Here is a 17,700-nt window from a genome sequence, read left to right as displayed (position 1 = left end):
GGAGTCATGTCATAGATTAACGAAACTTTCTTGGCCATTTCCGTAAAATCTTTGGTCGTATTTTATAATTTTGCTTGTTAGTATATGTATAGGCCTACTTGTCTTTGCTTTTCAATATACAAAGTCAACAAGCGAATGAAGTTAACTCCTTTTCTTGAACATGTCCCACTAGATTCAGTCAGAAAAACTACATCTATACTTACATAGGACCAGAGTATGTTTTATCTATGATTGGACCGCGGCTTTCACGCCGTAAGGAAAACAGGGCAATTTCGTGGGTTATAACCTTCGTTAATGGACACTTAACTTACAACGTTATGGTCATGGTCTATCAAAGTAGTTCAATCAATACTCTGTATTTCGAACCGCAGGTGACTATGCTGTGTATACAGTTTAATAAACCCTTATAAGTACGAGAATGATTTTATGTACCGTATGAGCTTGAAATAAGCACAACACATTATGAAATAATAATTAATCAACTGACTCACTGGTGTCATGAAGCCCAAAACCAACTGGTTTACTGCTACTATAAAACAGCTGCTTATGTACAGAAAACAGCTGATAAATCGTGCACAGATTCTCATACTGTAATGTTTAACATTGCATGCATATTGAGCGGGTTTCTTCAAGATACAGTGACTCGTAGAAAGTGTCCAAATTCGGTTGTTCTAAAGTCTAATATTACCAACCTTATACAAATATAAGGTTGGTAATATTATTACTCTGGCATAATATATATATATATATATATTATGTATATATACATATAATGTAATATTATATTATGACATATGTCATAACATAGTTTTTTGTTCAAATGGTAAAGCTTAATAGCCTGATAAAAAAAAATAAATGTGAAGGGTTTCTTCACGGCTACAGCTCTAAAAGAAACAATTCAATACTAACATGGTTAGTAATTTAAACTTTGTTTTTAGTTAATTAAACACTCAAAGCTATTTCTACAGATTTTAAGCGATATCTAAGCTTTGTAAAAATCTCAAGCAGATAAAAAAACACACACACGGTCCATGGTTTTTAATCTTAATAAATGCACACAAGAAGTCCCATGTGATCCTGAACACCATGCATAGTCATGAATGAAAGGGAATTAAAGCGTTAGAGAAAATTGAATACAAATCACATACCTACCATCCCCCCGATATTTGCCGGCAAAACAACTATATTATTCCTTATCTCCCTACTATCACGATATTTGACAACAAAGTGAATTAAAAACGATACAAAGTCCACAAAGAAGTGGTGTTAAATGTCGCCGGTGTGGATTGTAGTTGCCTCACCTACACGATATCTGACAACAAAGTTAATTAAACACGATACAAAGTCCACGGAGAAGTGGTGTTAAATGTCGCCAGTGTGGATTGTAACTGCCTCTTTTACACTATATTTGACAACAAAGTTAATAAAAAAACGATACAAAGTCCACAAAGAAGTGGTGTTAAATGTCGTCGGTGTGGATTGTAACTGCATCACCTACACGATATCTGACAACAAAGTTAATTAAAAACGATACAAAGTGCACAAAGAAGTGGTGTTAAATGTCGCCAGTGTGGATTGTAACTGCATCACCTACACGATATCTGACAACAAAGTTAATTAAAAACGATACTAAGTCCACGGAGAAGTGGTGTTAAATGTCGCCAGTGTGGATTGTAACTGCCTCTTTTACACTATATTTGACAACAAAGTTAATAAAAAAACGATACAAAGTCCACAAAAAAGTGGTGTTAAATGTCGCCGGTGTGGATTGTAACTGCATCACCTACACGATATCTGACAACAAAGTTAATTAAAAACGATACTAAGTCCACAAAGAAGTGGTGTTAAATGTCGCCGGTGTGGATTGTAACTGCCTCGCCTACACGATATCTGACAACAAAGTTAATTAAAAACGATACAAAGTCCACAAAGAAGTGGTGTTAAATGTCGCCGGTGTGGATTGTAACTGCCTCGCCTACACGATATCTGACAACAAAGTTAATTAAAAACGATACAAAGTCCACAAAGAAGTGGTGTTAAATGTCGCCGGTGTGGATTGTAACTGCCTCGCCTACACGATATCTGACAACAAAGTTAATTAAAAACGATACAAAGTCCACAAAGAAGTGGTGTTAAATGTCGCCGGTGTGGATTGTAACTGCCTCGCTGGCTACCCATGTGTCGGGATAAATGGTGTGTATAAATAAGCCTCACCTACACATTGTGGGCTCGAGTTTTCCCTCCATTAAAGATTATCTGGCCCTCTAAATGAAACAAGTGGTGTGTGTGTTTCACTGAAGCAGCCAGAGCTACTCGTTGTTGTAGTCTTTTTGGATCTCTGATTTATTAAATACACCAGCCACAGCAAACCTGCTGACTAAGCTAACCATCTATTTGTCTGATTATGTTTTTACTAAAACATTTCCTTAAATATGTCAGGTTTATTTCACATAAGGTCTATTATAAAATACATTTTAAATTAATTCAATAATTTTAATATTTAATTTTATTTAATAATTTTTATAAGATTTAAGTTGAATGTATTTAGTTGGAGTTGGGTAAACTTAAATGAGTTGGCGCACCAGCAAGATCGGGTCATGGGAACGTTACTGGGTTTTTAAGTTTTAGAAAAAATAATTTTTATTCCAAATTTGTACTCGTAAAACATGGAAATACCAAATTTTCATTGAAAACGTAGTGTTATTTAATGTAAAATAGTATTCCAGTAACTAATACATGACACATAGCATATTTACTGTTTGTTACTGTATTATCCTTAAGAATACAAAATAACAATTGTAGTTCTGCATACTCATAGAAATTAAATTCATATTTACCAAAACATGGAGGTTCAAAATTAATGAAAATAAATCAGCACACATTACTTTTACCTTAAATCAGGCTACATGTCCTCCAGTATCCATGAACAATATTCACCTCCCTCAAGTAACGGAAATAAAATACTTGGGCATGCAATTAGATGCAAAGCTTAATTGGAAGGCACATATCTGGACTAAAAGGCAACATCTAAATTTAAAAACAACTAAACTTAATTGGCTTCTTGGATCTAAATCAAAACTCAGTACACAAAATAAATTGTTACTGTACAAAACAGTTTTAAAACCAATTTGGACTTATGGTATTCAGCTTTGGGGATCAGCAAGTACCTCAAACATTGAAATTATTCAACGTTACCAATCAAAATTATTACGTAAAATTGTCAACGCTCCTTGGTTTGTTACCAACAGAACACTTCACAATGATCTTCAAATTCGAACAGTAAAAGAAGAAATTACAAAATATAGTGAAAAATACATTATAAAATTGGAAAATCATTCAAATCATCTTGCACTTAATTTATTGGACAATCACAACACCATTTACAGACTGAAGCGACATACGATATTGGACCTACCATTCAGATTCGGCTAAGTGTTATCAAAATTCTCTTTGTTTGCTAGTGTTGACGGTGGTCAATCACTAGCTCATGTTCTTCAAGTTATTTTTGTATTACTATTTATATCATTTGCTTATTGTTCAACTTGAACAGATTGTAAATTAAATAAAGTTAAAAAAAAAAAAATATTTACCATGTTGTAAATGTTTACATTAGGCTTAAATTTGTCTAGTTTTAAAAATGTTATTTTGTTATATTCTTGAACTAATTCCAACACGTAAAATGATGGTCAAGAAGTTATTTAAGTACAGACCGTTTCACCGTGCTTGGCGTGTAGGGGAGGCAGTGCGAGAGAGACAGAAAAATACAAAAACGTAAACATAAAGCAAACTAATTTGACAACTTATGCTAGTTCACAACTTCAGTATTTGAACGTGACTGTACCGTACATTGAGGCGTAGTGGGGGAAAGCTCTCAAGTGCGCATGCTCCAGCGAGGCGCCATGCACCGTGACACTATCTGTAAGATAAAAAAGTTACAGTATCAAAATTCTTAAATGACAACAAAAATAATTACAGTATATTCATAAAGCTATTTTAACTATACCACCATAATCTAAGGTAATAAGAAGGTGTGGGTGCGGAAACGCCCTCTCCAGGGGCCGGGGAGGGGGAATAATCATGTACCAGCACCTAATCATCTTGTGAACAAAGGCCAGGGCTTAAGGGTTCAGAGGGCAAATTTTAAAGGGATGCTTTTTATACCTTTTGTCTCATATTATGTCCAAAGCTATTAAAGCTTTGTTCTTAACATCAAAGTTATAGCGTTTATAGTATGCTAGTCAGTCAAACTTAGTTTTTCATGCTCACTGATATCGACGATAATTTTTTTACATTCAATAATTATTTTTATTTTTTGAGGTAAGATATGTCTTGCTACCTTATTACACAATAATGCAGAAAACTTGGTTTAACATTAACCAAGACATAGCCCTAGCTTATATTAAAGCCAATTAATGAATTGTTTTTTTTCGTATGTGAGATATCTACATGCGGTATGCAAAGTCAATGGTTAATCTTGTTCCCATTAAAAGGATGTCTACTTGCAGTTTTTTGTTTCCAAAGTCAATTGTATTTCGATCTCATGTAAACGTCTATTTGCAGTATCCTAAGTCAATGGTACATTTCTTCACATAAATGGAATGCCTATTTGGAGTATCAAGAGTCAAATAGTGCGTTAGCATAAATTGATTATTAATTTTGTAATAAATTATACTCAACGGTACTAATCTGATTGTTCTTCCCTTTTGTTCTGTATTTTTAATGTGCCCGTTTTGTTGATAAACATTATGTTGTATGATTCTGTTGTTTACTTGATATTGTTATCTATCAAATTGGCTACATATTAACCCCCAAGGCCCATGTTAAATTTGCAAAAGCTAAAATGCAGAGAAAGCCCTGTGGTCCGATTTGTACTATTTCAGATTTATATTTACCATTGTTGGTTTCTATGGCTGTGCTAAATTACGTGCTGATCACTTCAGTTGTTCAGGTGGAGTGTTTGTTAAACAAAAGCAAGAGTTTAGTGTCACAGACAATTTAAGTGGTAGTGTTATGAGCTTCGCTCGCTCCGCCCAATAAAATTCACGACGAATAATGAGTTTGTTTGTTCAATTTTCATATATAGAAAACGACTATTACTTAATGGACTGTTTTTCGATGGATGTGTGAAATAAATTTTAAATGAACCACAAACATTGGAAGACATTCAAATTCGTCCAATCGGTGCCTTCAAAAGATGTAAAATGAGTTGAACTACTCAAGAAGCATACACAGGCCCGTTTTTGACCCTGTCAGCGCCCTAGGCACAACTAATAGTAGCGCCCCTTTGCAATATATATATAAGGGTGTCCACCGACCGGGAAATCCGGGAATCATGCGGGAATTTTATGAACCGGGAATTATGTGTAAATTTTGTATTTCTACCTGGAGTTTTCAAATTACCGTGATCGCGCATGACAACAGTTTCCGTGACCGCGGGAGACGATAATAATGTCTACACGGCCGCGAGATATTCAGAATATTGCCACGATCACGGAAGACGATGATAATGTCCTCACGACCGCGCGAAACAGCAAGAATTTTACCGCGATCGCGGAAGACGATGATGATCTCCACACAACTACAGAACATGATAAACATTTTGCTGCAATCGCGGGAGACGATTGCCATGTATACACGATCGCGGGAGACGGCTACGATTTCTACAGGACCGCGGGAGATACAATAATGACACGGCCGCGAGGGACGATCGGAATTATGCCACGATCGCGCAAGACAATGATAATGTCCACATGACCGCGGGAGAAAATCAGAATTTTGCCTCATTCACGGAAGACGATGATCTCCATATGTCCACAGGACCGCAGGAGATACAATAATGATTTCTACATGGCCGCGAGGGATGATCAGAATATTGCCGCGATCACGGAAGGCGATGATAATGGCCACACGATCTCGGGAAAAGCTCAGTACTTTGCCTAATTTGCGGAAGAGGATGATGATCTCCACAAGACCGAGGGAGATGATTACCATTTTTTTTTACAATCGTGGGAGGCGATTAATATGTTCAAACGACCGCGGGGGACGATATAATGATATCTTCACGGCCGCGAGGGGTGGTCAGAATTTGACCGCGATCACGCAAGACGAAGATAATGTCCTTACGACCGCGGGAAAAGATCAGAATTTTGCCTCATTCGCGGTAGACGATGATAATCTCCTCACGACCGCGGGATATGCTCATATATTGCTTCGATCATGGAAGACGATAATTATGTCTAAACGACCTGACCGCTGAAAATAGTAAGAATCTCGCCGCAAACGTGGGAGACGATTACGATGCCTACACGGCGGCGAGGGATTATTAGAAAGTTTACCGCAATCGCATGCAAACAACCACCATTTTTTTTATTTTCCAAATTTTTGGCGCCCCCCAAAAAAAGCCAATTGCCTCGCACCCTAGGCACGTGCCTACCGTGCCTATTCGGTAAATCGGCCCTGAGCATACAGAAACCCATCCTCCATATGGTTGAAACGTCTATTTATATTATTAAAGTGATACAACCAAATTTTATGTAAACGGTTAAAGCCATTTACCAAATAAAAATATAGGCATAATGGCATATCAAAATTAAGCTTAGAGTGTGTAGATTTGCCGAAAAGTATTGGTATGGACGAACTCCCTAAGGGCTCTGCCCCACAGGCTGATTTCCAAAGGGCTACGCCTTGCATGTTTTGAAGTTAACACTATTCGAATAATTTAGTGAACAACAGCTGGCCAATGCAATTGACAATATAGTTTGTTTGTTGTTTGCTTATACGTCGACTTTTATGCATTTCGTAATACGCAAACTCCTCCTAGACGGCTGAATCAATCGTTTTCAAATTTTGGATGGTGATAAAGACCATATCGGTGAGTGCCAACATCTATAAGGCGTTAAAAATAACTCTCAGGAATCCGCCCCACTGGGTCTCAAAGTTTCAATGTAATCCTTATGGAAGCAGTATTTGACACATAAACAAAGACATATGATCAGCTGTTGACTTTTGAATGCAGTAGATAAAGAAATAGCTGACAGCATTATTCCACAGATATTAGAACAGAAACGGTAGGAATCATAAATATAATCAAATGACGACACTAGCTTGAGGTCCGTGACGTAGGAAGTGCTAAAGGATTTACTAAAGGTGAGCAGTCTGGAGTGTGGAAACTGTTTATGACGATTAGATTTAGGTATCTGCATTCCTAAAATTCTATGGGAAGGGAGGACAATGGGTCCGCGACGTAGGAAGTGGTGAAGTAAGTACTAAAGGTGAGCAGTCTGGAATTGGGAAACTGTTTATGACGATTAGATTGAGGTATCTGCATTCCAAATATTATAAGGGAAGGGAGGAAAACGGGTCCGCGACGTAGGAAGTGATGAAGGAAGTAGTCAAGGCAAGCTGTCCAGAGTGTGGGAACTGCTTATGACCATTATATTAAGGTATTTGCAATCCTATGATGCCATGGGAAGGGAGGGAAACAGGTCCGTGACGTTGGAAGTGATGAAGGAAGTAGTATAGGCGAGCCGTCCGGAGTGTGGGAACTGCTTACGACCATTATATTAAGGTATTTGCAATCCTATGATGCTATGGGAAGGGAGGGAAACAGGTCCGTGGCGTAGGAAGTGGCGAAGGAAGTAGTAAATGCGAGCATTCCGGAGTGTGGGAACTGTTTATGACGATTAGATTAAGGTATTTGCAATCCTATGATGCTATGGGAAGGGAGGGAAACAGGTCCGCGACGTAGGAAGTGGTGAATGAAGTAGTAAAGGCAAGCAGTCTGGAGTGTGGAAACTGTTTATGATGATTAGATTAAGGTATCTGCAATCATAAAATGCTATGGAAAGGGAGGGAAACAGGTCCGTGGCGTAGGAAGTGGCGAAGGAAGTAGTAAATGCGAGCATTCCGGAGTGTGGGAACTGTTTATGACGATTAGATTAAGGTATTTGCAATCCTATGATGCTATGGGAAGGGAGGGAAACAGGTTCGCGACGTAGGAAGTGGTGAATGAAGTAGTAAAGACAAGCAGTCTGGAGTGTGGAAACTGTTTATGATGATTAGATTAAGGTATCTGCATTCCTAAAATTCTATGGGAAGGGAGGGAAATGGGTCCGTGAGGTAGGAAGTGGTGAATGAAGTAGTAAAGGCAAGCAGTCTGGAGTGTGGAAACTGTTTTTGATGATTAGATTAAAGTATCTGCATTCCTAAAATTCTATGGGAAGGGAGGAAAACAGGTCCACGACGTATGAAGTGGTGAAGGAAGTAGTAAAGGTGAGCAGTCTGGAGTGTGGATACTGTTTATGTCGATTAGATTAAGGTATCCGCAATCATAAAATGCTATGGGAAGGGAGGGAAATGGGTCCGTGACGTAGGAAGTGGTGAAGGAAGTAGTAAAGGCGAGCGTTCCGGAGTGTGGGAACTGTTTATGACGATTATATTAAGGTATCTGCAATCCTAAAATGCTATGGGAAGGGAGGTAAACAGGTCCGTGACGTAGGAAGTGGTGAAGGAAGTAGTAAATGCGAGCAGTCTGGAGTGTGGGAAATGTTTATGAGGATTAGATTAAGGGATCTGCAATCCTAAAATGCTATGGGAAGGGAGAGAAAAGGTCCGAGACGTATGAAGTGGTGAAGTCAGTAGTCAAGGCGAGCTGTCCGGAGTGTGGGGTCTGTTTATGACGATTATATTAAGGTATCTACAATCTTAAAATTCTATGGGAAGAGAGAGAATAAGGTCTTCGACGTAAGAAGAGGTGAAGGAAATAGAAAGGTAAGCAGTGTGGAGTGTGGGAACTGGAAACCGTTTGTAGCAGTTAGATTAATGTATCTGCAATGCTGAAATACTATGAGAAGGGATGGAAGTATCCCCACGACATAGAAAATGGTAAAAGAAGTAGTAAAGGCTAGCAGCGCGGAGTGTGGGGAATGTTTGTGGCAATTAGATTAACGTATCTAAAATACTAACTTGCTATGGAAAGTGTTGAAAACAGGTCCACGATGTAGGAAATGGCTTAGAAAGTAGTAAAGTATGAGCATAGTGTGAAAACCGTCTGTGGCAGTTAGATTTATGTATCTTTGATCCAAAAATGCTATGAGAAGGGAAGGAAACAAGTCTATGACGTAAGAAATGGTGAAGGAAGTAGTAAGGCTTGCAATGCAGAGTGTGGGAACTGTCTTTGGCAATTACATTAATGTATCTGCAATCCTAAAATGCTATGGGAAGAGAGGGAAATAGGTCCACGACGTAGGGGGTGGTGAAGGAAGTAGTAAAGGTGAGCGTGTTGAGTGTGGGAATGGATGTATCTGCAATGCTAAAACGCTTTGGGAAGAGACTGTAGATTGTAGGTTAAAATAATTACAAAGCACGAATCGATACACATTTCGATACATGCAGTTGTTTACAATAGAAATTTACAACTGACCTGACAACAGGTGATTTTTACTCCATAGAGGATAAAAACCATTTTTACTTCCTAAAGAGTAAAAGTGCTACTTTAGACCCGCAACGAATGCATTAAAAACGACTGGTATTACTGCAGTATGACCAATACAATATAATATAAACCCTTGATGACTCCGCTCAATTTTGTGGATGCCTCTGCGAACGCCACCTAGTTTACATTTTTGTTTACTTATTTTATTACTAGCTGTAACCCGCGGGCTTTGCCCCGTTTAACTTCTTAATTTTCAAGATTATCTCGTTCGCATGGCTCTATCACGTCCTGGTTGAAGTTTGTTCGCTACGCTCACTCACCTTTAGGTTGGAGCTCGTTCGCTAAGCTCACTCACCTTTAGGTTGGAGCTCGTTCGCTGCGCTCACTTGCCTTCAGGTTAGCTCGTTCGCTACGCTAACTCGCCTCCAGGTTGAAGTTCGTTCGCTACGCTCACTCACCTTTTGGTTGCAAATTAGCTGTTGTCATAAATGTAAAATAAATAATAGTGCTCCACCCTGTTGGTAATCCTTGTAACTTTAATGCTATTCAACATCATAGAACAGAAATGTGAACTCGTTTAATTGAAACAGCTGTTAAGATTCAATAATTCCATTTCTCATAAGGTTAACATGGGAAACTCCAGAGCCACTGGGGCGGAGCCCGAAAGGATTTTTGAAATAAGAATACGCCTATATGTTAATCGGGAATGTGAGCTATCATCATGCCAAATTTCAGCCCAATCCGACCAGTATTTTTCGCGTTCACTTGTCACAAACATACATCCATACATCCAAACTTTCTCATTTATAATATTAGTAGGATTTACTTTTATGTCCTTAAAAGAGGTGCGGTGAATTAACAGTGAAGCTATTTCTAACTGTTTGATACAAGTGAGTGATTAAAGGTTTTCGAAACACGATGAATATGAGACTAACAAACCATTTATGTTGTTCGTTCCAAGAGGTTGTCACCGATCTTTAACAGGTCGCCATTTCATTGAAAAGTATTAAAGACGTCGTGAAAGAGAGCGGCGAGTTCAGGTACAGCCGTACCCACCTCGGCCACCTTAGGACGTAAGGTATGAAGGTTCCACTGCTTTTAACATCCTTTCAGATGATAATTACTCGAACTTGGGCCCTTTAAATGAAATATAAAGTCAAAGTTTATTAAAATAATTTAATGGGGGCTTCTGTACGCCCGTGAATTCGCGGGTAGAACCCCTTGTATTAGATTAAAATAAGGTATGTACAAGTAAGGAGGACTAGGGTAAGTGTAACTAGGGTTGGTGTTTTGAGATGCTGATGAGGTGCGGGGGGGGGGGTTAATTACCGAACCACCCCTCTAATCAGGATCAGAACAATACGAGACGGCTGCTTGCTAAGCACTTACGCCTCCACCTCGTGTTTTGTTGTAGTTTGGTTTGCAAAAGAACAATTAAATCTGTGCCAGCTTTTAATATTTTGGATTAAATGTTATTGATTGACAATCGACTGTTGATTGTGGTATAGAGATGTTGATTTGAAGTTTTAACATATCTGTTGTGAGGTGAGGTTTTTAATTGTTGTTACACAGCACACATTTCAGAGAAATTTGTTACATTTTTCATTGTTTCAATGCGTCAGATATTTTAAAATTCACAAGAGTCTTTTGAGCTACCGTTAGTTTTTGTTTAGTTCAATCATTGACTTTTGGACACTGAAGTAGTTGTTCACTAAGTTATGAGAAATAATTGTTACAAATTAGTTTGTTGATTAAAAAACAAGCGTTTGGATCCACTAAACATAAGCCCAATAATGACTTTGATATATTATTATTCTAGCTGTACCCGCGGGCTTTGCCCCGTTTAACTTCATAAGTATTCGCATGGCTCATTCACGTTTTGGTTGAAGTTTGTTCGCTACGCTCACTCACCTTTAGGTTGGAGCTCGTTAGCTCGTTCGCTACGCTAACTCGCCTCCAGGTTGAAGTTCGTTCGCTACGCTCACTCACCTTTTGGTTGGAAATTAGCTGTTGTGATAAATTAAAAAAAATAATAGTACTGCACCCTGTTGGCAATCCTTGTAACTTTTATGCTATTGAACATCATAGAACAGAACCAACTTGTTTAATTGAAACAGCTGTTAAGATTCATTAATTCCTTTTAAATATGAAATAGTTATTTGTGCAACTAGTGAGAAAAGTGAGCAATTGACTCACTCGAGAGAAATCCTTACTCACGAGCCGTAGGCGAGTGAGGAATGGTTTCTCGAGTGAGGCAATTGTACTTTGAACTCGAGTTGCACATTATATTTTTCCTACAGTTACCATAAAACAAATAAATTGTTGAAGAAACATAACCTATTTTTACACAGAAGTGATGTTTTAATATAACATTTAATGTGAAGTGACAAATACAACAGTACAACAGCTGACCAGCTGATTTACAGCCAGTGCTGCCAACGTATTTCGCGCGCATACGACGTTGCCTGCATGTTACGCGCTCACTATTTCGTGCCTTCACGTCGCAAATCTGGAGTGAGACAAAGTAATTAGAGTGAGACAATGTTAACATTGCCTCACTGATGAGCGAATTGGCCACTTTGCTTTCTCAAATCAGTGAGAGAACATGTACATTGTTAGGTAACTGTAGGAAAAATCATAAGGTTAACATGGGGAACTGCAGAGCCACTGGGGCGGAGCCCGAAAGGATTTTTGAGATAAGAATATGCTTTAATGTTAATCGGGAATGTGAGCTATCATCATGCCAAATTTCAGCCCAATCCGTCCAGTGGTTTATGCGTGATTGAACTTCAAACACACAAACAAACAAACAAACAAACAAACATACAAACTGTCACATTTATAATATTAGCAAGATTATTAGGGGATAAACAGCTGATTTACTGTTCTTTACCGTGCTTTACTGTTAAAAAAATGTGTAACAATTAATTATTTATCCTAAACTTTGTAAACTGTACTTTCATGTATATATATTTTCCACGGAGTTTACTTTCTTTCAAAGAATGCATTAGGGAGTGAAGTTTGACATTAAATGAGACTAAACATTTGATGTAGATTGAATTTTTCATGAATAGTCTACAACAATAATGCTGGATATGACATTAAAAAACAATATTAATCATAGTTATAATCATAACTGTTCTTTCTAAATTCATGATGTATTTACAATAAACCCCATCATAGCTAAAAACACTCTTAACCTCCTAGTAGATGTGTGATGGTCGGCGATAGTGTTCAAGATGTGTGTTCCGTCCAGTGACACAATATTGGCAATATCTGTCATGTTGAAGGGTGTTATTTCATCCCCTATCGTTATACAGAGATAATGGAGGCGTTCTCCTAGCCTTAGACAACACGGTATCTTGACCTTGCACTAAATGTGTTCAGAAACAACATTACCCACCCTTATAATTGTGGCTATTTAAAATTGCATATCTGAATTAATTTTAAAACTTGTGATTTTTCTAGCAAATCTATAGAATTAGGCTAACTCTTTTAGGAAAGCGATATGGTTAATAGAAGGTGTTACTTATAAGATTTTGAAGTTTGAATCTTTAAAAAATGAAAATGCCCAATTGGAGCTAATTTCCCAACAGGTAAATACCCCCGCCGCAGCAAACCTGCCGACTAAGCGAATTTCCATTTGTCTGAATTGATTTTCAGTTAACTATTTTATAACATTAGGTTTAAAGAGTACCTAGGTTTGCTGCTACAAGGAAACTAATAAAGTGTGTTTTTGAGTAAAATATTGATAGCTTAGTACAAAATAAATAAATTTGCCAAGTTTGATCAAAATATATCCATAAACAAGCAAACTACAACATTTGACAATATTCTCCATAAGAATAACATGGGAATTTTAAATTTACAATTTTTTTAATTTTCTCCGTTGCTAATAATCGAACAAAAATACTTTTATATACTAAATTATTTGTTTTTTAAGCTCTTTAAAAAGGTCTAAAGAGAAATCGGGAAATTTTGTGTTTTGAGGGTCAAAAGTGAGAAAAACCAATTTTTACCCCATAAAACCCCCCGTAAAGCCCCGTTCCCATGGTCCGATCGTGCTGGTTCGCGAACTCATTCAAGTTTATCCCGCTTTACACCTTTAAACCAAATTTCATCAAAATCGGACAAAAATTACTCAAGTTATCGCGTTCACGGACGTATATATATATATATAAGTCTATATATATATATATATACATATATAAAAATTTGAACGCATGGTGTTTTTGGCCTCTGGGGACATCAAAATGAAAAAGTAAATCGGTCCCGGGTCTAGGTCTTACCGTGCCACCTACGGTAATAGCTACTTCCCTATAGGGAAATTCGCTAAAAGCTATTGCCGTAGGCAGATCGGAATGACCTGATCTCGGGGCCATTATATCTTTTATTTTGATGTACCATAGGTCAAAAATACTATCCGTTCAAAATGATGTATTTTAAAACAAATCCAATCAGATGATGAAAATTCTCTTAGTCGGCAGGTTTGCTCAAACAAGAGTTCTATTTGTTTCAGTAATTTGAAAAGTTGCATTCCTTATTTAAATTTCCACACACATATTCTGCCTGTGAGACTTTTTTTAGGTTATAAAAGGTATTTTTTACATTTTTTCCAATTTATTTTACTGGATATAACTTTTTTCCTTGGTAATAAGTGGCATGGGTGGGGTGGGAGGGACAATTTGACCTAGTATCCCCCAATGTCTGCCACTGTTATTGTTTGGTATGCATATCAAGTGGTAATGGTATGAGGCTATGAGTTATTACACTAAGTCGTCTATTTATGGCTTGAAATTAGTAGTTGTCTCTTGTTTCATTGAAGGTGGATTCGAAACCAATGTTTGAATTAATTAACAGGAGTTATATTCCTGTCACATTCTTGTTGTCGGTCTGGTCTTGTAAACCTTCCCATTTAGAAGTGAATACTAGTCAAATATTATGAATTGTTTTCATTTAGGCCAAATAATCGTAGGCATATCTCGTAGGTAGACGATTTGTAATTAAATTGTTACAATTTATACAATTCTTTATTATACATGCACTTTCTAATAGTACTGTTAGTAGTGTTAAATAAAAGTTAAATAAAAATTTGTCTTAATTTGAGATGATTTTTAAAATCAAAATCCAACCAGGAAGAAGAAATATTTTTCTAATTACCTAGTTTTAGATTTAGGTTTTTAAAATATCAATTCATAATGATAATTTGATGATTAGTTTTGACATCACGTTCACAATTGCTATGACTGTGCGTGCAAATAAATTTGTTTTAATTTGGTAAAACCTTGAAGCCTAGCCGTCCTAGCTCAAAGAACAATTACAAAACTACAAACCAATTTCTTATCTTATAGCGCCCTAGATATTTAAATTAGAATCACTTTGGTATTTCAATTGTTTTGGTATGGTAAATAACTTCAGCGGCTGTTTGAAATTAACATTGCTCTTATGGAGGGTAGATTCAAGATTGCCATTGGCCTTCAAAGACTCTAAAGGTTAATTTAAACTAAGAAGTTATTGCATTAGGTATTTTTCCTACTTAATATTCATCCACATAACTAAGTGAACAAAGTAATCTAAAGTTATATTAAAGTTAGTTGTTGAAACTGAACAAGTTTATTCGACAGATAAGTCTGGAATTAATATGTGATGCTTTTGAAGTTTATATACACGGCTAGACATGTTTATTCATTCCTTCTTTGTCAATTCTGTATCCTCAGATCGACTAATTAAATCAAAACGATTGACAGATTATCCTAAAGAATCATTTAACATAAACAAATAGCAGCAAATAATAATATTATACACAAATAAAATAATATAAACAAATAGTATAAACTAAGCGAGGTCATATTTACGTTCTGATACTGATTACCAAAGTGATTAGAAGAAGAAGATAAACAAAACACAGAGTATATCATGAGGTGGAAAGTGGAAGCCTCTTCCAACTATAATATCTATTACAACTAATCTTGAAGTTAAGAACTAAGACACGCATTCTACAAATTCGTAAACGTCCTGAAAAAAATACTAAAGAATTAAGTACAGTACTTCAATTTCCCACTGCATTTACTTTAGAGCGCCAGTTAGTTTTTGTCAGAGTTTTTATTGTAGTGCTGTAAAAGGAGTTAGCATTGTTTGTGGTATACAAACAATTATAAAATATAAGTCAAGTGATACAGCTTATGCTTGAGTGAGGCTAATGAATTTGGTTCTGAATTGCAAATTTGCTATTCTTCTGTCATTCAGTTAATCAAGCACTCTTTTCTCTTTGTTTTACAGCACTTCCTTACCTTATGGTAAATTTTAGGTGTATGTTCTTAATGCCTCACTGTTTTGGGGGAAATCTATTTATTTTTTCTCCTCCTCCCAAATTGCAATAACAGAGATGGGCTTACAGAATTAATATTATTCACCGGCGGAATTATCTAACTTTGCTAATTTGTGTGTGTTAGCAATATCAAGCAACCTAATGCTCTGCGTAATTCACGATACAATTATTACAACGGTTTCAGTCAGTTGTAACGGAAGCCACATGGCTTCCAATCTGGGTCAGTTATAGATCGATAACTCAACTTCGCCGACGTTTGTTTTCGTTGGCCTCCACTAGTTTTGTTAGTAATCCAGACAAGTGTTGTAAATCCTATAATGGTTGTGTGGTAAACCATTGAGGGTGGTTGAGGACGAACTTTCATGGTTTGGTGGTGTAGGTACTTGTACATTTAATCGAGTTAGGGGGAAATGTTCATGCTGCGAAGTAAATTCAAGTAGTAAGGTTATCTATTTATATTTAATAATAAAGTACCTGGAATCCTGTCAGATGATCCTGTGTTTGGATAGGCGAACAACCTTTTCGAGTAGTAACAAGGCTAATGCAACCAAATCCTCTTAATCGCTAGGGTTAGGAAGAGTCGACTTAAACACAAAGCCAACACAAGAAAACATTTAACTTCGATTAGGTCTATTTATGGTAACCCTAATTACGGACGCTTGTAGCTTAGTGTTGCCTGTAGATATAGAGATAGAGTAGTCATTTTCAAGCTCGCGTCATTTTCCACAAACTTAGATCCTGGTTTCCATTCACAACTTTACTGTTAAATGACAATCTTACAACAAGTTGAGTTAAGAGAGTATCAAAGCTAGATTTTTATTAACAGTTATCAAATATTTAATAGCTTTATAAAAAGTATAATCAATTCCATTGAAAAAAATAAACAAATTCTAAGTAAACAAAAAGTAACTCTAAATAGACAATGTTGAGATTATATCCGTAGAATAATTAACTTGATAAGTTCGCTCTTTTTTGTGACAGTAACCTTAATTGCAAGTAAAGTGTTTAGAATTTTGCTGCACTGTTAACGAACAAAATCACTTCTTTGTGCTGATCCAGTCAGGCGAAGTTTAGTACAATGTTATCGAACTTTGCTTCAGTGGACAGATAATAAACTGCAGTTTAACTGTTAAACGAATTAAACACTTTAACAACAGATTTAATATTTCATTAGACAAGAGTTTAATTTTAAACATATGAAAGGAATATACTATTATCGTAAATTTCTTAGTAAGACCCAGGACCAATATACTTTTTCGTTTTGATGTCCCAGAGGCCAAAAACAACATCCGTTCTAATTCATGCATATATTATATTACTAGCAGAGTACCGTACCTTGTATGGGGTTGCTATCGCCGAGTAAGAACCATACGGGTTTTTTAAGAAGTAGGTAGTCTAAAATTAAAGTATGATTTCAAAATTGTAAAACAAAGCAAATGATGTAAACATTATTACTTGAAATTTATACAAAAATATGTGCATACAGCTCTTTTTTTTTGAGAAAAATTTATATTTATGTGGCCTAATCCAAAAACATGTTTCAGTACTTTCAAGTTGTAAAAAAAAAACTATTAAAATCGTTCAAATTATGTAAATCTAATAATTTCCCTATTGTTTTGACATATCTATCAATAAAATAATTCGTTCAATATTAACTTTGAAAACTCGGTGACAAAGCCTAGGCAACAGAATACATACTATAATAAAAACTTCTTAAACTATAAACTTTGATACATACTATAGAATCTAGCTGGTTTCCTTAATCAATGTCTATAATCATCTTAAAATAAAAAATTGCTGAATGATATTTCGTTTTATTTTAAAGCCAGCTGTGTGGTAGAGTATTGGAAAATAAAATACCTTTAGACAGTTCTGCTTGTTTACATTTTAGTCATAGCGAATGTAAACTTTGTGAGTTTTATTGCAGTAATGGATACAA

The 17,700-nt window shown here is 36.4% G+C and overlaps 1 protein-coding gene across 1 annotated transcript in view; it reads left to right on the top strand.

The window, feature by feature from the left end:
- The window catches only part of LOC129000579 (uncharacterized), a 225,482-nt gene that overhangs the window by 39,731 nt on the left and 168,051 nt on the right, over nt 1-17,700 (top strand). The gene's annotated exons all lie outside the window — the stretch shown is intronic.

Source organism: Macrosteles quadrilineatus, unplaced genomic scaffold (genome assembly GCF_028750875.1).
Source record: "Macrosteles quadrilineatus isolate MER2022 unplaced genomic scaffold, UCM_ALF_1.0 Scaffold_8__2_contigs__length_117827958, whole genome shotgun sequence".
Lineage (NCBI taxonomy): Eukaryota > Metazoa > Arthropoda > Insecta > Hemiptera > Cicadellidae > Macrosteles > Macrosteles quadrilineatus.
Note: the sequence above shows the minus strand (reverse complement) of the source record. Positions and strands in the feature narration are given on the sequence as shown.